Here is a 15,407-nt window from a genome sequence, read left to right as displayed (position 1 = left end):
TTACCAAATTCACAACAATTATAAAGCAATATATCACCTACTGCTGGTGAGGATACAAGGAAAAGTGTATTTTCAATGTTTGCTACTGGAAATGTAAAATAATGCCACCATTTGGGAAATAAGTCTGGAAATATCTAAACAAAGTTTTCTTTAAATTCATATTCTTTCGGGATGCCTGGGTAGCTCAGTGATTGAGAGTCTGCCTTTGGCTCAGGACTTGATCCCAGCGTCCCTGATGGAGTCCCCTCATAGGGCTCCAGGAAGGAAGACTGCTTCTCTCTCTGCCTGTGTCTCTATCTCTCATGGATAAATACATAAAATCTTAAAAATAAATAAATTCGTATTTCGTTCAATCTAGTGATCCCATCCCCTGAGAACTTATCCCATAGCTATAAAAGCATTGGTCCAAAATATATTCATTTGGGGATCCCTGGGTGGCTCAGCGGTTTAGTGCCTGCCTTCAGCCCAGGACATGATCCTGGAGTCCTGGGATCGAGTCCCACATCAGGCTCCCTGCATGGAGCCTGCTTCTCCCTCTGTCTGTGACTCTGCCTCTTTCTCTCTTTCTCTCTTTCATGAATAAATAAATAAAATCTTTAAAATATATATATATATATTTATTTATTTATTTATTTCAACAATATTTGAACACCAATACACTGGGAAGAAAATGGATATATGGGGCACCTGGCTGGCTCAGACAGTGGAGCACACGACTTTTGATCTTGAGGTCATGAGTTCAAGCCCCACGTTGGTTATGGAGCCTACTTAAAAAGAAAGAGAAAGGAAGGAAGGAAGGAAGGAAGGAAGGAAGGAAGGAAGGAAGGAAGGGAAAATGGATATGGATAAATAAAGGCACAGTTTAATAAATTGTGATACCCTAATTGTGTTTTGGAGCTATTAAAGGGACTGAGTTCCATCTATTTCAGTTAAGTTTGTTAAGTTTGTTTGAAGATATTTTTCCTCGATGTATTTTCAAGTCAAAATAAGAACCTGCATGAAAGTATATATACTCCTAATCACACTGTTACAAAATAAACCAAAAATGCATGTATTTTGGTTTTTTTGGTGGGGGGGGGCGTTAGGGATATTGAGCATCTTTTTTTTTTTTTTTTTAAGTAGACTCCACACCCAGTGGGAGCCCAATGCAGGGCTTGAACTCACAACCCTGAGATCAGAACCTGAACTGCCCTTCTCTGAGAGAACACCAAATGGCGGGTGATGCCGGTGCTGCGGGAGGGCCCAGAGGCCCAGAGGCCCAGAGCTCACGGAGGCAAGGCGGAGAACAAGGAGTGGATCCCCGTCACCAAGCTGGGCCGCCTAGTCAAGGACATGAAGATCAAGTCCCTGGAGGAGATATATCTCTTTTCTCTGCCCATCAAGGAACCTGAGATCATTGACTTCTTCTTGGGGGTATCCCTCAAGGATGAGGTCTTGAAAATCATGCCTGTGCAAAAGCAGACCCGTGCTGGCCAGTGGACCAGGTGCAAGGCATTTGTTGCCATCGGAGATTACAATGGACACGTGGGTCTGGGTGTCAAGTGCTCCAAGGAGGTAGCCACTGCCATCCGTGGGGTCATCATCCTGGCCAAGCTTTCCATCGTCCCCGCGCGATGAGGCTCCTGGGGGAACAAGATAGGCAAGCCCCACACTGTCCCATGCAAGGTGACCGGTCGCTGTGGTTCTGTGCTGGGGCGTCTCATCCCTGCCCCCAGAGGCACTGGCATTGTCTCAGCCCCTGTGCCCAAGAAGCTACTGATGATGGCTGATATTGATGACTGCTACACTTCAGCCAGGGGCTGCACTACCACCCTGGGGAACTTTGCCAAGGCTACTTTTGATGCGATCTCCAAAACCTACAGCTATCTCGCCCCTGATCTCTGTGTTCACCAAGTCTCCCTATCAGCAATTCACTGACCATTTTGTAAAGACCCACACCAGAGTCTCCATGCAGAGGACCCAGGCTCCAGCTGTGGCTACCACATAGTTTTATACAAGAAAAATAAAAGTGAATTAAAGCTTTAAAAAAAAGAAAAAAGAAAAAAAGAAAAGAACCTGAGCTGAGATCAAGAATAAGACACTTAGCCAACTAAGTGGCCCAGGCATCCCCAGAAATGCATGTATTTGTATTTGACCATGGAAATATAGAGAATGTGGAAAACATTACAGGTCAGAAAGTTATTAATTACCTGGGAGGAACTGAACAAGGATTGATGTGTAAATAGCAATAGATGATTGAAAGAATGGTTATCAAAAATTAAAATAAAATAATATTTAATGCCTTAATGTTAAGTACGAGTTTTTTATTTTTTTTTTTAATTTTTTTTTATTTATTTATGATAGTCACACAGGGAGAGAGAGAGAGAGGCAGAGACATAGGCAGAGGGAGAAGCAGGCTCCATTCACCGGGAGCCCGACGTGGGATTCGATCCCGGGTCTCCAGAATCGTGCCCCGGGCCAAAGGCAGGCGCTAAAGCGCTGCGCCACCCAGGGATCCCAAAGTACGAGTTTTTTATTTTAACATAATACATTTTCAAAACTGGAAGATTGAAGTTGTTACAATACTATTAACTCAGGTACAGATCACATCTGGATCTGATCGGTTTTTCTAATAAGCACTAATTTTTTATGGCTTTATTAATATATAAATGATACACAAAAACCTGTGCATATTTAATGTATACAACGTGTTGAGTTTGGACATATATCTGCACCATCACCACAAATCAAGGTAATAAACACATCCATCATCCCTGAAAGTTTCTCTGTGCCCCTTTGCTTTAAAAAGAAAAAAATAAAATTTCTAGTACAGAACACTGAACACAAGATCTACCCTCTTGAGTTTTTAAGTGCACAAGACCATATTGCTAACTATACACGCTCTGTCCTATGGGAATTGTCTAGAACTAACAGATCTTGCATAACGGTAACTTTATACCCATTGAACATCAACTTCCATCTCCCTGTCCCCTGGCAATCACCATTCTATTTTCTGGTTCGCTAAGTTGGACTATTTCAGATACCTCATTATTTGTACAAGCTTTGATTTTTAAATGCATGCCTGACCATTTCCCAAAATTTGAGACATTAATAAACCCTATAATAACATACTAATAAGTTCCATTACAAAGTTCTGAAGAAGACTACTCTTAAGCAGTAAACTTCCCAATTTTGTTTCCTAAGAGGCTAAAAAACAGACCACATATTTTTTTAAATGATCTTTATATATTTTTTAAGAGTTTTTTATTTTTATTTTTATTTATTTATGATAGTCACAGAGAGAGAGAGAGAGAGAAGCAGAGACATAGGCAGAGGGAGAAGCAGGCTCCATGCACCGGGAGCCCGACGTGGGATTCGACCCCGGGTCTCCAGGATCGTGCCCTGGGCCAAAGGCAGGTGCCAAACTGCTGCGCCACCCAGGGATCCCCAGACCACATATTTTAAGAAAGTACATCCTTTAAGAAATTGTTTTGTAAAAGTCACATGACCATTGCAGAGGTTAAATTGCCACCTTGCAGATTCTACACGTATCCATAGTCACTACAAATATTTTCCCACATCAGGATATCACTTTGCTGCTCTCAGAAATCCTGCTAAACAGGTGATGTTTGGCAATTTCCACAGCTAGAGATTGAAAAAAAGTGTTCTGTTTGGATCCAGGTGCATGATCCTTGAACCCACAATGGAAGTCAGAAGGTTGATATTCATATTCCCAATGATGATGCTCAGAGGTTTAACAACAGATACAGCTTTAATCTATTGAAATAGTAATCCCAGTACCTCCCAGTTGAATATCAACCCTGAAGAAACTAAGCCATAAGGACATACATATCTAGTAAAGCATAAAGTTAAGCTCTGAATCCACATCTCAAAACCCCTAAGTTTACAGGGAAAGAAAACAGACAATTTTCCTTATAGTAAATATAGTAAATAGTTGACGGAAACTTTAAAATTACAAGAAGGTAGTCATAGAGCCTGGGGCATTATTTCTAAGATACTATTCCTTAGAGCAACATTTTGCAATTAGCATATTATATTTATAGTCAGAAACTTACATTAAAAAAAATTACTTCAAAATTTTTAGGATATTAAATAGCACACTTGCACACAAAGCTACTCTGTAGTTACCACTAATTCCTGAAAACAATAGATGGATAAACATGAGGCCCACCAAGTAGTTCAATAATTTTCCATGGTTCTGAAATTTCAACAGATTAATTTTTAATTTTCTCATATGTGAGCAATTACTTTTTCTTCTCTGCATTTTAGAAAATAACAAAACTTGAATTTTCTTATTGTATTTATAGTAGCTAGATTCCTAATTCACTTGTAATAATTTGCATTTAATATAAAATATGGAATACAAACATATTAAATATGTAAGAATGATAAAGATATATAGAAAACAGGCATTCTTTTCAGTGGAGGAATGAACTGCTACTTTTGAGGAAGACATTTTAGTGCGTAGGAAGAAGCTATAAAGCTTAGACTTCCACTGATTTATGTATAAGAGATGTATAAGAATGTTGATCCCATCAATGTTTATAGACTGAAAAATCAGAAAGTCTAGATGTCCAGCAATCAGTGAATATATATATTTAAGTATGCAAATCTTTAAGAAAGAATACACAAAGACTTTAAAAACAGGATTTTTAAAAAGATTTATTTATTTATTTATTTATTTATTTATTTAGAGGGTGGAAAAGCATGCAGTGAAGAGAGCCAGAGGGAAAGGGAGAGTCTCAAGTAGACTCCACACTGAGTACCAAGCCCAACGCAGGGCTTAATCTCAGGGCCCTGAGATCACAACCAGAGCCAACACCAAGAGTCAGACATTTAACCAACTGCGCCACCCAATTACCCCTTAAAAAAGTGTTTCTAAAGACTAAGTATCAAGGGAAATCTTCAGTGGAAAAAAATCACCATTTTGCAAAGCTTAATGAACAAATGGTTCTAATGGATCTAAGAAAGATCATCAATAGTTTATTAAATCATAGAGAGTGAAACAGACATTATGTACCTTCTTTTATTCTTACTAAGGCTTTATTTTCAAGGAATCTCTATACCCAGCATGGGGTTTGGACTCAGAACCCTGAGATCAAGAGTCATATGCTCCACTGACTGAAGCAGCCAGATGCCCCCAGCCATTATGTACCTTCTTCTTTTTTTTTTTTTTAGGATTTTATTTATTCATTCATGAGAAACAGAGAGAGGCAGTGACATAGGCAGAGGGAGAAGCAGGCTCCCTACAAGGAGCCCAATGTGATCCCAGGACCTCAAGATCACAACCTGAGCCAAAGGCAAATGCTCAACCACTGAGCCACCCAAGTGTTCCAACATTATGTACCTTCTTCTTTTTTTTTTTTTTTTTTTTTTTTTTTTTTTAATTTATTTATGATAGTCACAGAGAGAGAGAGAGAGGCAGAGACACAGGCGGAGGGAGAAGCAGGCTCCATGCACTGGGAGCCTGATGTGGGATTCGATCCCGGGTCTCCAGGATCGCGCCCTGGGCCAAAGGCAGGCGCCAAACCGCTGCGCCACCCAGGGATCCCCTATGTACCTTCTTCTGAAAGCACACAATACTACCTTTTAAAAAGTCTTGCCGGAGAATTTACAAGTGAATCTGATTAAGCCTAAATCTAACAATTTATGGAAACTAAAAGCAGAGAAGCATATTAACTACATTACAGCAATACAATCAGTACAATCTAGATGTGAAAAACTCAATGAGGCAAATAACCTGGTTTCTGTTAACAAAGGTTGTTTTGAAAGGATTAAAGGAGACTGAATAGATGAAGAGAATTTTAAGTGCTATATCAACCAATTATAATGTATGGACTTTCCAAGGATACTGGATTCACATAAACAAACCATAAATTATGTATATGGCAATCAGGGAAATATGAACATTAGACATTTCATAATATTAAGAAATCTTGAATAATAAAGCAACTTTAATTATCTTGAGAAAGAGCTCTCTCTTAATAAATAGTGAAAGGGAATAAAGGGGAAAGGAGAGAAAATGAGTGGGAAATATCAGAGAGGGAGACAGAACATGAGAGACACCTAACTCTGGGAAATGAACAAGGGATAGTGGAAGGGGAGGTGGGCAGGGGGATGGGGTGACTGGGTGATGGGCACTGAGCGGGGCACTTGATGGGATGAGCATTGGATGTTATGCTATATGTTGGCAAATTGAACTCCAATAAAAAAACTTTTTTAAAATGAAAATGAAAGCACAATGGTCCAAAATCTTTGGGACACAGAGAAAGCAGTTTTTTAAAAAAAGATTTTATTTATTTATTCATGAGAGAGAGAGAGAGAGAGGCAGAGATATAGGCAGAGGCAGAAGCAAGCTCCATGCAGGGAGCCCGATGCAGGACTCAATCCAGGTATCCTGAGATCATGCCCTGAGCTGAGGCAGATGCTCAACCACTGAGCCACACAGGCATCCCGAGAAAGCAGTTCTAAGAGGAAAGTATATAGCAATACAAGCCTCAAGAAATAAGAAAAATATCTCAAGAAATAAGAAAAAGCTCAAATAAACAATCTAAACTTAGAGGAACTAGAAAATAAAAACACAAAGCCCGAGTTGAGTAGAAGGAAGGAGATAATAAAAATCAGAGCAGAAATAGATGACACAGAGGCTAAAAAGATAATAGAAAAATGGAGGCACCTGGGTGGCTCAGGTGGCTGAGTATCTGAGTCTTGATTTCAGCTCAGATCATGATCTCAGATTCATGGGATCATGGGATCAACAAGTGCCATGTGAGGCTCTGTAACTCAGCAGGAGGTCTGCTTGGGATTCTCTCTCTCCCTCTTCCTCTATCCCTCCCCCTGCTCACTTGTTCTCTGTCTCTCAAATACATAATTACATCTTTTAAAAAATAAAAATAGAAAAATTCAGTGAAACCAAGACCTGGTTCTTTTAAAAGATAGACAAAATTGATAAACTATTAGCCAGATTCATCAAAAAAAAAAAAAAAAAAAAAGAAGAAGAAGAAGCTTCCTGATGAGGAGGGAGCCTGCTTCTCCCTCTACTTCTCCACCCTGCTCAAGAAAAAAAAAAAGAGGAAGAACCTGAATATAAATAAAATCAGAAATGAAAGAGAAGCAACAACTAATACCACAGAAATACAAAGGATTATAAGAGAATACTTTGAACTTTGAACAATTGTATGCAAACAAATTAGACAACATAGAAGTGAATAAATTCCTAGAAACATACAATATCCCAAAACTGAATCAGGAAGAAATAGAAAATCTGAAGAGACCAATTATTAATAATGAAATTGAATTGGCAATAAAAAGGACAAAAAAAAATAAAAGAACAGATAATTTTTTTTAAAGAATTTATTTATTCACGAGAGACACAGAGAGAGAGAGGCAAAGACACAGGCAGAGGGAGAAGCAGGATCCATGCAGGAAGCTTGACGCGGGATCCCATCCCAGGTTTCCAGGATCACACCCTGGGCCAAAGGCAGCACTTCACTGCTAAGCCACCCAGGCTGCCCCAAGAACAGATAAATTCACGGGTGAATGCTATCAAACACTTAAAGAAGATTTAATATCTATTCTCCTCAAACTATTTCAAAAAATAGAAGTGGAAGGAAAGCTTTCACATACTTTCTACAAGGCCAGCATTATCCTTATACCAAAAACAAAGACACCACAAAAAGAAAAAACTACAGGACAATATCTCTGATGAACATAGATGCAAAAATCCTCAACAAAATATTAGCAAACCACATTCAACAATATATTAAAAGGATCATTCACCACAATTAAGTGGCATTTATTCCAAGAATGCAAGGATGGTTCAATATTCATAAATCAATGTGATACATCACATCAACAAAATGAAGGATAAAAATCACATGATCATCTCAATAGAAGCAGAAAACGCACATGACAAAATTCATTATCATCATGATAAAAACTCTCAACAAGTAGGTTTAGCGAGAACACACCTCCACATAATAAAGCCCATATATGGGACACCTGATTGGCTCAGTAGTTGAGTGTCTGCCTTTGGCTCAGGGCATGATCCTGGATTCCTGGGATTGATTCCCATATCAGGCTTCTTGCATGGAGCCTGCTTCTCCCTCTCTCCCTTTGCCTATGTTTCTGCCTCTCTCTCTGTATCTCTCATGAATAAATAAATAAAATCTTTTAAAATAAAAAATAAAGCCTATATATGAAAAACCCACAGCTAACATTATACTCAATGGTAAAAAACTGAGAGCTTTTCCTTAAGATCAGGAACAAGAGAAGAATGTCTACTCTCACCACTTTTATTCACCATTTCCTGGAAGTCCTAGCCACAGCAATCAGAGAGAAAAAAAAGAGATATCCATGTTGGTAAAGAAGAAGTAAAACTCTCACTATTTGCAGATGACATAATACTATACATAGAAAACCCTAAAGACTCCACCAAAAAAAAAAACCCTACTAGAAGCAATAAATGAATTTAGTAAAGTTGTAGGATGCAAAATTAATACCTAGAAATTGATCGTGTTTCTGTGCATTAATAACAAAGTAGCGGAAAGAGAAACTAAGAAAATAATTCCACTTACAATTGCACCAAAAAAGGATAAAACACCTGGGAATAAATTTAACCAAGGAGATAAAAGACCTCTACTCTGAAAACTATAAAATAGTGATGAAAGAAATTGAAGGTGACACCTAAAAATGGAAAGATATTCTATGCTTATTGATTGGAAGAATTAATATTGTTAAAATGTCCATATTACCCAAAGTAATCTACCCATTGAATTCTATTCAATGGAATCCCTATCAAAATACCAACAGCATTTTTCGGACCTAGATTGAAAAATATTAAAATTTGTATGGAACAACAAAAGATCTCAAATAGCCTGAGCCATTTTGGGAAAGAAAAACAAAGGTATCAAAATTCCAGATTTCAAAACATACTACAAAGCTGTAATAATCAAAACAGTATAGTACTGGCACAAAAATAGGCATGTATATCAATGGAAGAGAACAGACAGCCCAATAAACCCATGCTTACATAGTCAATCTGTGACAAAGGAGGCAAGAATATGCAATGGAGAGAAGATAATCTCTTCAATAAATGGTGCTGGGAAAACTGGCCAGCTGCATGCAAAAAAATGAAACTGGACAACTTTCTTATACCATACATAGGAATAAACTTAAAATGGATTAAAGACCTAAATGTGAGACTTGAAACCATAAAAGTTGTGACAGTAATTTGAAGAAGAGAACATGACAGTAATTTCTCTGGCATTGGCTATACATAGCAACATTTTCTAGTTATATCTCCTACGGCATGGAAAACAAAAGCAAAAATAAACTACAAGAGTATATCAAAATGAAAAGCTTTGGCACAATAAAGGAAACTGTCAACAAAACAAAAAGGTAACCAACTTAATGGGAGAAGATATTTGCAAATGATACATCTGGTAAGAGGTTAATATCCAAAATATATAAAGAACTTATACAACTCAACATTAAAAACCAAACAATCAAAAACAAACAAACAAACAATCCAATTAAAAATGGGTAGAAAACCTGAATAGACATTTTTCCAAAGAAGACATCCAGATGGCCAATAGACACATGAAAAGATGCTCATCGTCACTAATCATCAGAGAAATGCAAATCAAAACCATAATGAGATATCATCTTGCACCTGTTAGAATGGCTAAAATTAAAAAAAAAAAGTCAAGAAATAACAAATATTTGTGAGAATATGGAGAAAAAATAAAACTTGTGAGCTGTTTTTGGGGATGTAAATTGGCACAGCCACCATGGAAAACAGTACAGAGGTTCCTTAAAAAATTAAAAATAGAAATACCACATGATCCAATAATTCACTCTTTGGTATTTACCCAAAGAAACAAAAACACTAATTCAAAAAGATATACGTACCTGTATGTTTATTGCAATATTATTTGCAGTAGACAAGGTATAAAGGCAACACAAGTGTCCATCGATAAATGAATGGATAAAGAAAATGTAGTATATATACAATGGAATATTGCACAGCCTTTAAACAGGACAAGACCTCGCCATTTCCAACAACATGGGTGGACCTAGAGGGTAAGATACTAAGTCAGAGAAGTCAGACCAAGAAAGACAAATATCGTATGATTTTACTCACATGTGGAATCTAAAAAACAAATGAATAAACAAACAAAAAGCAGAATTAGGCTTTAAATGAAGGAACAAACTATTGGCTACCAGAGGAAAAAGGAGTGGAGGGATGGGCAAAAATTGGTGAAGAGGAGTGAGAGGTACAGGCTTCTAGTTAGAAATGAGTAAGTCATAGGACTAAAAAGTATAGTATAGGGATGCCTGGGTGGCTCAGTGGTTGAGAGTCTGCCTTGGGCTCAGGGTATGATCCTGGAATGCTGGGATCGGGTCCCACTCGGGCTTCCTGCATGGAGTCTGCTTCTCCCTCTGCCTGTGTCTCTGCCTCTCTCTCTCTGTGTCTCTCATGAGTAAATTAAATTAAATCTTTTTTTTTTTAAAGGTATAGCATAGAAAATATAGTCAATAGTACTGTAATAGTGTTATACAGTGACAGATGGTAGCTACCCTTGTGGTGAGCAAATCATAATGTATAAAGAAGTTGAATCACTATGTTGTACACCTCAAACTAATGTAACATTGTCAACTATACTCAAAAAAAAATTTTTAAGAGTTCATATCTTTCAGGGATGCCTGGGTGGCTCAGTGGTTGAAGATCTGCCTTTGGATCAGATTGTGATCTCCGGGTCCTGGCATCAAGTCCAACATTGGGCTCCCCACAGGGAGCCTGCTTCTCCCTCTACCCATGTCTCTGCCTCTCTGTCTCTCATGAGTAAATAAATAAAATCTTTTTTTTTTTTAAAGAGTTCGTATCTTTTAAAGAAACATACTGAAATATTTATGAATGAAATGATGATATATCCTTCCAGAAAGGAGAAATGAGTAGGGCAGAGATAAAGTAAGTTTATCCATAAGCTGACAAACTATTGAAGCTGAAGGATAGAAATGTGGGGATTCATTGCCTATTTTTCTATATGTAATTTTCTATAATATAACCCTTAAAAAGAAAAAAAAAAACTAGTACTGGGGTGCCTGAGTGGTATAGTAGATTAAGCATCTGATTCTTGGTTTCAGCTCAGGTCATGATCTCAGAGTAGTGAGATGGAGCCTGCATTGGGCTCTGTGCTTACCAGGGAGTCTGTTTGGGATTCTCTCTCCCTTTTCCTCTGCCCCTATCCCCCACACTATCTCTCAAATACATAAATAAATCTTAAAAAAAAAAAAAGTCTAGTACTGTAGATTCATAGTAAAAAAAAAAAAAAAAAAAAAGGCAAGTAGATTCACAAGGGAATAAGGAGCGAGTCCTGGACCAATTTTTTTTGTATACCTTGTAATAAATAACCTATAAGTAGCTACATATAATTATTATGATACTGTAAATTTTGATATAAACAAATTCACATACCAGGGTTAATTTATTTTTCAGGTTATACATCATGAATTGGATTTGAAAAATAAAGCAGTCATGTCCATGATCAAATGAAAAGAATAATCTGGGCCTACACTGCCATTTCCTGTGAAACTTTGCCTTTCTCAGGATATAAGACAAATCTTTCCCAAATCACTGACACTAACCCCAAAGGCTCCTAATTCAGAACCTTAAACAAGGTCTTCCTCTAGAAATTAGGTATGATCCTCATTTAGTTCACTCCTAGAATCTTTTTCCCAAGTAACTCAAGTTCAAGAGGAGAAATGCAGATTTTTCTGGATCTCAGTAGATAAAGTTGTTTATTCTTTGTAAGTGTGTAATACACACTTACAAAGCCCTAAATTGTGACAGGCTTCTGTGATAGGTCTTGGGGACCCAGTGTCTGCTCTTTTCTACTGGGGAAGACAAAAAAGTAAAGAGGCAAGCAGTAAATAATTTTTTAATCTAAATAAAGTCAATTTAATATGAAAGAGGAAAACTGATTTGCAATATTCTTCTCTAGTCAATGCCAGATTATCTAATTGCTTTGAAACACAACTACTTCCTCCCCCTTAAGTGTTGGGCAAACAATAGGGAGCAGATTGGGGGTAGGGAGGGTATACATACACACCCAATTAGGGGAATGGTCATAAATTCCTGCTTTGGGAGTCACTACATTTCTTTCTTTTCAGTAGAAAAGTCCCTAGAGTAAATGGAATGGAAGCTGGCAGTGAGGAGTGGTTAGATTGAAAATAGACATCAGTTCTGAAATCACATAGGGTTGGAAGGAAGATTTTGAGGCGTAAAATCAACTCAAATAATGGAGATTAGATTTTTTTTTTCTTTTTAGTATTGGTGTGGATATCAATAGATTCAGGAAACACCTAGAGATCAAAAGCACTAGGAGACTCTTCCTTATGAGAATTTTACTACCTCCATAAGGAAGCTTAACCCTGGGATGCCTGAATGGTTCAGCAGTTGAGCATCTGCCTTCTGCTCAGGGTGATCCCAGGGACCAGGATCCTGTCCCACATGGGGCTCCCTGCATGGAGCCCGCTTCTCCCTCTGCCTGTGCCTCTGCCTCTCTCTGTGTCTCCCATGAATGAATAAATAAATTTTTTTTTTTAAGATTTTATTTATTTATTCATGACAGAGAGAGAGAGAGAGAGGCAGAGACACAGGCAGAGGGAGAAGCAGGCTCCATGCACTGGGAGCCCAACATGGGATTCGATCCCGGGTCTCCAGGATCGCGCCTTGGGCCAAAGGCAGGTGCTAAACCCCTACGCCACCCAGGGATCCCTGAATAAATAAATCTTTAAAAAAAAAAAAAAAAAAAAGGAAGCTTAACCATTTGTTCTGTTGGCTGGGAGTAAAAGATAATGTTTTTCATTTTTGCCTCTATCTGCATAAAATATCTCTGGAGAGAAACACGTAAGACTAGAAACATTGCTTTTAGGGAAGGGTATTCGGAGGCTAGGAAATGGGTAAAAGGAGATTTCTTTTTCCCCTATGAATACTATATGCCTTTTAAATTTTGAACCATGTGAATATATTACCTTGTATAATTCATTAATTTATTGAAAATAAAGACTAAAATGGAAATCATAATGCCTAAAAGTGGGTGAGGAGATTAGCATCACAGGGCTGTTTTCCCCTAATACAAAATGAAAACTAAGGCAGATCACTCTGCTAAGAAACTAAAGAGCCAAAAAATAAAAATAAAAAAATAAATAAAAAAGAAACTAAAGAGCCATTATAACTGAATATAATACATAATTCCAGATCTTCTTTTCTTTTCTTTTCTTTTCTTTTCTTTTCTTTTCTTTTCTTTTCTTTTCTTTTCTTTTCTTTTTTTCTTTTCTTTTCTTTTCTTTTCTTTTCCTTTCCTTTCTTTTCTTTTCTTTTCTTTTCTTTTCTTTTCTTTTCTTTTCTTTTCTTAAGTAATCTACATCCAAAGTGTATCTTGAACTCATGACCCCAAGATCTAGAGTCACATGCTCTACTGACTGAGCCTTCCAGGCATCTCTCAGACTTTCTTTTGCTACAAAGGGTCTTATGGACAAAGTTAGTGAATCCTGACTAAGATCTATTAGTTGAATAATAGTATTGTATCAATGTTAATTTCCTGATTTTAATAACTGAACTGCAGTTATATATAAGAAAAGTCTGTTTTTATGAAACGCTAAAATATTTAGGAGTAAAGTGGTATCATGTCTGCAATTTAAGAATTCAGTTGGGGGTGATAGTGAATAGAAAGAGAGAGAGATACAATAATAAAGAAAGTATGATAAAGTGTTAACATTTGTGGTAAGGAGGAGGAATCTCTGAGACTAGTAAACATTAGTGTATATAAAATGAGTAAAAAGGGATGCCTGGGTGGCTCAGCAGGTGAACATCTGCCTTTGGCTCAGGGCATGATCCCAGGTTCCAGGATCAAGTCCTGCATCAGGCTCCCTGCATGGAGCCTGCTTCTCCCTCTGCCTGTGTCTCTGCCTCTCTCTGTGTGTCTCTCATGAATAAATAAATTAAATCTTTAAAAAATAATAAAATAAAATGAGTAAAAAATGTCACTTTTTTTGAAAACGGGTAATTTTAAGGACTTAATTTTTAAGTAATCTCAACACCCAATGTGGGGATCAAGACCACAGCCCTGAGATCAAGAGTCGCATGTTCTACTGAATGAGCCAGCCAGGCCCCCCAGTTTTTAAAATAACGATAAATATAGGGCTCCTGGATGGCTCAGTTGGTTAAGTGTCTGCCTTTGACTGAGGTCATGATCCCTGGGTCCTGAGATTGAGATCCCTTCTCCTTCCCTGGGAAGTCTGCTTCTCCCTCTCCTTCTGCTGTTCCCCTCTGCTTGTGCTCACTGTCTCTCCCTCTGAAATAAACAACTTAAAAAAAAAAAAAGATTTTATTTATTTACTCATGAGAGACACAGAGAGAGAGGCAGAAACATAGGCAGAGGGAGTAGCAGGCTCCTTGTGGGGAGCCTGATGTGGGACTCAATCCCAGGACCCCAGGATCATGACCTGAGCCAAAGGCAGATGTTCAACCGCTGAGCCACCCAGATGCCCCTCCTCCCAATAAATAAATAAAATCTTTAAAAAATAAAAAATAAAAAAATAAATATTAAATATATACTTATCATATGACCTAGCAATGACACAAAAGAAACGAAAGCATGTATATCCAAAAAGTTTTTACAAGAATGTTCATGTCCACAGTATTCATAATAGCCCAAAGTGCAAACAATTCACATGTTCCCCAATAGGAGAGTAAATAAATAAATGTATCATACAATAGATATTGGAAAAGGATTCTCCATGGGTCTCTTGTGTTTCTGCATGTCTTGTGAACAGAGGCACTAACAGCTTTGCTCCAATCTTCTCCAGAGTTCTTGTATAGCAGATACCTTGGAAGATATAGTTTCTCTATCTGGAGCAGAGGGCAAGTTTGTTTGCTGCCCAGTAAAATGAAGATAATGTCTCCCTCCTGGTCATAAGTTGGGCAAGGTTCCCTGCAGCCTCTATTAAAAGATCAGAGTTTCCTAAGTCTGGGGTTCACTATGACTCAAGATTACTGTGTGTGTAGTATCCACTGAGGCCCATCTGAATCACTTCCCTGGGACTTGGGATGGGGGGCACTTGGAAACTGACACAAGCATGAAGTTTATGCTTCCTGCTGTGCCATGAGTAAAAAAGACCTTTATCTCTGACCCAGAAATCTTATATCTTCTACCATGACCCTGTGGCAGTCTTACTTGTTATCTTGCAAGTAGGGTAAAATCTCAGAATTTTCCGTTTTTGACAATGGAATGCTGCTCAGCAATGAAAAAGCATGAATCACTGATACATAAACCAACAAAATGAACCTTTGAAAACAATACTCTGGGTGAAAAGAAAAAGCCAAAAATGAATACAGTACT

The 15,407-nt window shown here is 37.8% G+C and overlaps 1 pseudogene; it reads left to right on the top strand.

The window, feature by feature from the left end:
• The first annotated feature begins 1,211 nt into the window (after positions 1 to 1,211).
• LOC121494573 lies at positions 1,212 to 2,022 on the top strand (annotated as a pseudogene).
• The last annotated feature ends 13,385 nt before the right edge of the window (positions 2,023 to 15,407 follow it).

The sequence above is a fragment of the Vulpes lagopus genome, chromosome 7 (genome assembly GCF_018345385.1).
Source record: "Vulpes lagopus strain Blue_001 chromosome 7, ASM1834538v1, whole genome shotgun sequence".
In the NCBI taxonomy this organism is placed as follows: domain Eukaryota; kingdom Metazoa; phylum Chordata; class Mammalia; order Carnivora; family Canidae; genus Vulpes; species Vulpes lagopus.
Note: the sequence above shows the minus strand (reverse complement) of the source record. Positions and strands in the feature narration are given on the sequence as shown.